Raw genomic sequence first — 6,272 nt, forward strand, 5'->3', positions numbered from 1 at the left:
CGCTAATTTTGGCCTTTTAATTGGATCTTTCGTCGGCTTCTAGTGGGTTTCCTAGCAGAAATGATTGCGTTGCTGATAATGAAAGACTGAATATAAACTGAATACAGACAACATTTTGTAAACCAATGAAGATATCAGACGAGAACGATCACATGCATCGGATAGAATTTTTAAAAAGTGAGGTTGTTAAATCAATTATTCAATCAATGATTACATTTATCGAGTAAGTTAACTTAAGTGATTATGTTTAATTTATACAATAATTATTAATTGAGAGAGTCAGTATCACTGTCAAATAAGGTGAATAGTTTATTGACTCGATAGAACGTTGTTCAGGTATGGCTGCTTAGTGTTAATGGGTAATTTCGCGATGCTCGATTCTGAGACACACCTGATGGCCAGAAGTTGATGAGCAAGGAAGGTGGCAGGGAAGACATGCTGCTTGCACGTTCAGCATAAAACCGGGCTAGTAGACCGAGGAGTGATGTGTTTGACAGGAAAATCGTTGAGGCTGAGTAGACAGAATTAGAATTTAACATGTATCATAGGACCAGTGTTTAAGACATAATGAACGTGGAGGGAGTCGGTGGGGTCGGCATTCATCGGGGAAGCTGGAACAGGTCTTGAAACGGTCGTTAGGTTGAGAGTTGGGCACAGGGCCTAGTCAAAGGCCAGTAGAACAAAACAAGTTTTGGCTAAGATTTATTTAAAAAGTGTACATTAGTAGCCACACGTAATTAAATAAACTGTGAATAAGTTTGATGTTTTTTCTTGTAAATTTTATATTTAGTTGCAAAGAGAAGCTATAATATTTTAGTGATAGATGAACGTTTGATATAAAACAATAAGCTGCATGAAATTTCCATCTAAAATATGCTCGCATCTAATTGAGTGTGATAAAAAACTCTGAGAAAACATTGAGATAGAAAGAGTGATGAACAGGAAATTCACGTGGAATGTAGGGTCCGGATATTGGGAGATCTCAATCCAGGAGCAGCATCGGGACACCCGTTTGGTGACCCGAATTGCCGGCCTGGCGTAAATGAGGCCGTTGCTTCAAAATCACAGGGACAGCACTGATCTTCGACTTCAACTCGACCTTCCCGTACTATCACCATATCCCTTGATACCTCCAATATGAAAAATCTATCGATTGCAATATTGAATAATAATATGCTAAACATATTTATGCTTGCTCTTGGTGACTAAAGGAAAGTGACTTTCCATTTTTACGTTTTGGCAAATGTTTGTGCGAATTTATTTCATTACATTAATAGAAACTGCTAACTGTAATCATTGCTATTTACTTACACAATTCCGGCATAAAGGGCGTTATAGCGCTTTAGTTTGATGTGACACAGCTGCTCACTTTACACTATAAAAAATCGCCAAATCTTCAACCATCTATTTTCCTCAAATTCAGTAACGGTTTCTATTTAACTAGGAATAATAATACTGAATCAGTATTGTAGGACTGGGGTAAATTCCTACTTTTGCTGCCAGGCAAAAAATGTGTCGCAGGCAATCCCAGTCCCTTTTGCACACCAATCTATTTTCATCGACTTTGCCCATTATAAAGATCGCTGTTTGTGTTAAACATTGAAGTAAATCGAAATGAAACGCAGCCGATGCTACACGCTTAATAAAGTATAAGGATCCATCATCTCTTCAACAGAGCATTCGCGCACACATTCCCATCCCATTTCTCTATCTACATATATATATATCGAAAATCTATAACCACATGTATTCTCGAACTTGTTTACTTTATTAATATTGACAGAACGTACAAGTATGTCATACTTCTACACTTACTAGTAGGATACCCACCGGTTTATAAGAACTATGGATCAACCCAGGATAATTTTCAGCACGGAGTGCCAAAGCATAACTGATGGGACCAAATTGCCCATTTTTAGAGGCCCGTTAGTGCCTCCAGGGCTGCCAACGGGGCAAAAGACAATTTTAGCAAGGGGTGTGGGGCTCTCCTGGCTCCTGGTAAATTGCACGGGAATTTGGAGAACGCTTCCCGCAAGGCTGGCGCGGGTGGGTGCCAACACCATCTTCTGACATCCGCTGCAGCCAGAAGTTAAAGGTAATGTCGCCAGAGCCCGGCGACATCATCTTCCTCGTTTTGCCGACTCTCGGGTTAGCTCTTCATGTCCCCCTCTGGCATGGTCAAAGGGTACTGCACAAGATAAAGTTCACTTGGTTGTGACATGTAAAGAGGATTGGCTAACCAGCAGAGAACAGAGTGCCGGGATGAATGGTTCATTCTCTGGTTGGCAACCAGTAACTAGTGGTGTGCCGCAGGGATCAGGCTGGGACCCCAACTATTTACAATCTATATTAATGACTTGAAAGAAAGGACTGAGTGTAACCTAGCCACGTTTGCTGACGATAAAAAGATGGGAGGAAAACAAATGTGTGAGTGGGACACAAAAAATCTGCAAAAGAACATTGAAAGGCTAAGTGAGTGGGCAAAAAATTTGGCAGATGGAGTTAAATGTTCGAAAGTGTGAGACAGTTTGGCAGAAAAAAATCAAAGAGCAAGTCATTATTTGAATGGCAAAAGATTGCAAAGTGCCGCAGTACAGCGGGACCTGGGCATAATTGAACATGAAATACAAAAGGATAGTACGCAGGTACAGCAAGTGATCAGTAAGGCCAATGGTATCTTGGCCTTTATTGCAAAGGGGATGGAGTATAAAAACAGTGAAGGCTTGCTACAGCTATAAAAAGTTTTGGTGAGGCCTCTCCTGGAATACTGTGTGCAGATTTGGTTTCCATATATACGCAAGGGTATCATTGCTTTGCAGGCAGTTCAGAGAAGGTTCACTAGGTCGATTCCGATAATTCTGGAGTTGATTTATGAGGAAAGGCTGAGAAGGTTGGCCCTATATTCTATGGAGTTCAAAAGAAGGAGAGGTGATCTTATCGAAACGTATAAGATTATGAGCGTGTTTGACAAAATGCATGGAGAGAGACTGTTTCCACTGATGGGGGAGACTCGAACTAGGGGGTATGATCTTAGAATAAGGGGCCGCCCATTTAAAACAAAGATGAGGAGGAATTTATTCTCTCAGAGGATTGTAAATCTATGGACTTCGCTGACTCAGAGAGCTGTGGAAGTTGGGATGCTGAATAATTTTAAGTCAGAAATAGACAGTTTCTTAAACGATAACGGGATAAGGGGTTGTGTGGAGCGGGCGGGGATGTGGAGTTGAGTCCATGATCAGATCAGCCATGAACTTATTGAATGACAAAGCAAGCTCGAGGGGCCGTATAACCTACTTCTGTTCCTATTTTTTATGGTCTTATGTTCTTATGGTCCGAGCCACAATCGTGGAGCCCGTTAATCTCTTTTGGGTGCCGGGCTGCAGGGCCGGTACCACGCTGTCCTGGTGGTTTAGTGGAGACCACCAGAGGCTTGCAACTTCAGTAGGGATTGCCTGCAGAAAAGCAGACGTTACAGCAATTCTAAAGGGACATGTCAAAATTGTGGTAAACTTGGACATTTGGCCAAAGATTGCTGGAGTTATGAGGAAGGCGCTGGATGGCGAGATCACAAACAGGCAAAGATGGAAATACCATTAACCAGGGAAGATCTGATGGACATGCTCAGACAGATACCAGCACCACTGGTACCACTGCCACCACCGCCCCAACCAGAGAACACCCAATAACCAACTTAGATTTGCCTCTGACCCATAGGACCATCAACATACAAGGAGAGAGTGGGGGATATCAGAAAGCAACCCGAAGTGAGATGGTGTTGTCGAAGTACAGGGGTTATGCAACCTGCTCAGTTTTGGTGCCGTCAGAATAGAGAAGGCAACATAAAGAAGGCATACAGAAGGCAGCGATACATTAAGGGAGATAGGGGTATTGATAGCTCTTCAGCGTAATCGGATAATTTTGGGAGATAAGCAAGAAACCGAATTAAGTTCGAAAACCCGGGACACCAGCAGCAACGCGTGGTAGGAACAACCATAATCCAACCCGAGTGGGAAACAAAGGGTGTATGGGGTAGCGTGTGCCAATTATACCCGACTCTGTGGGCACAATGCAAACAAGATTATGGATTAGCAGAGATATTACCCATCAAAATTCCTGGACCCGAACACAAAGCTCACCGACAGTTCCAATTAACACCCGAAGCTGAGGTAGCGGTCTGTCAGATAGTGCATGAATTAGAGGAGCAAAGTATATTGAAACATGTAATAGCCTCCATTAATTCACCTGTGTGGCTGATGAAGAAACCCGACAGGTCTTACCGATTGACTATCGATTATACCACCCTGAATAAGGTGACTTCCGGAGAACACCCAATAGTGGTAAGTCCAGCCACAATATTTAATGGCCTGGATCCAGATCATAAGATATTCACCATGCTGGTATAGTGAATGGAACTTGGACCATTCCCTTAGCCAAAGAGTCTCAAGGAAAATTTGTCTTCAAGGTAAATGGATAACAATACACATGGGCGAAGGTACCACTGGGATTCAATAACAGCTGCAGGATATTTCATCGAATATTGTCAGGGATTTTGGAACCAGTAGACTTAGGAGAAAGAAGGAGCGAAGTAACCAATCTGGGATACATAATATCGTAAGGGAAGAGACAGATGCCCGAGGACAGTAAGCAAGCAATTCAATCAATCCCCAGACCAGGAACCGTGAAAGGGGTCAGGCAGGTACTTGGGCTATTAAACTACTGCAGAAATGTTATTCCCGAATATGCCAAGGTGGCCTAACCTATTCAGAAACAGGTCAAAGGGTGGGAACCCTCCTAAGAGCCAGTAAACTGGGGCCTAGATCAAGAAACTGCATGTGTGCGGTTAAAACAAACTCTCACAAGTGCTCCAATCCTGGGACTACCAGACCAGAATAGGCCCTTTTACGTCTATACCTACCACATTAACCATCATAATAACGCGGTAGTGATTCAATTACATGGCGACAGGCATAGACCGTGGCATATTACTCAGACAAACCGCAACCTGTAGCTGCAGGACGGTCCAGGAGCGTTGCTGCCCTCGACTGTGCGGCTTGGGCCATCAGAGTTAACGAAACAATAATAATGTCAGGGTGCATTATTCTACAAACCCAGCGTACCTTAGTAGAATTACTTAACACTGGAAGGCTAAAAATGTATTCGATGCACAAATGGCGAGGTGGTAAATAATGCTCTCCCCCTCCTCTCCCGCCACCCCCCACCCCGCCCCCCACACCACTCAACGGTATGGTAACAATAATAAAAGACGCCTGCAGGGTGGATCATTACAAAGGGAGAGGAGCATCATTATAGCACAACAGAAGATGAGGGAAGTAGTCAGGCTAGTGAAACCCTGCTTGAGGAGGCAGACTTGGATCTATATGTAGATGAGTTTCGGCGCTATATCAATGGGACACCACAGACAGGATGGGTCGTGGTAGATAGCAGCTGTCAGGTCAAAGGGGAAGGACGGTTAGAAGAGAATCTATCAGCTCAAGTGGTTGAATTTGTGGTTCTCACTGAGGTTCTGAGGCTTGCGAGGGGAAAATGAGTAAATATCTATACAGACAGTCGATATGCTTTCGGAGTAGAGCTTGATTATATGATAGCCTGGAGCAGACGGTGATACACGACCTCAGGAGGAGGACCGATTAAACATGAGGAGATTGGGAAACATCTAGTGGAAGCCTCCTTCCTACCCCAGGAGTGTGCGATAATAAAGATCAAAGCACACGTAAAAAATAATGATCAGTATGAACAGGGGAATGCATGGACAGATGAAGCAGCAAAGCGAGTGGCAGGTACACTGGCCGGGGAAGCCCAAGGCAGAGCATGTACAATTGGGCCTGAGGAAGTAAATATTGTGTACAGTTTTGGTCTCCTAACCTGAGGAAGGACATTCTTGCTATTGAGGGAGTGCAGCGAAGTTTCACCAGACTGATTCCCGGGATGGCGGGACTGACCTATCAAGAAAGACTGGATCAACTGGGCTTGTCTTCACTGGAGTTCAGAAGAATGAGAGGGGACCTCATAGAAACATTTAAAATTCTGACGGGGTTAGACAGGTTAGCTGCAGGAAGAATGTTCCCAATGTTGGGGAATTCCAGAACCAGAGGTCACAGTCTAAAGATAAGGGGTAAGCCATTGAGGACCGAGATGCGGAGGAACTTCTTTACCCAGAGAGTGGTGAACCTGTGGAATTCTCTACCACAGAAAGTTGTTGAGGCCAATTCACTAAATATATTCAAAAAGGAGTTAGATGAGGTCCTTACTAC

The sequence above is a fragment of the Pristiophorus japonicus genome, chromosome 23, assembly GCF_044704955.1.
Source record: "Pristiophorus japonicus isolate sPriJap1 chromosome 23, sPriJap1.hap1, whole genome shotgun sequence".
NCBI lineage: Eukaryota > Metazoa > Chordata > Chondrichthyes > Pristiophoridae > Pristiophorus > Pristiophorus japonicus.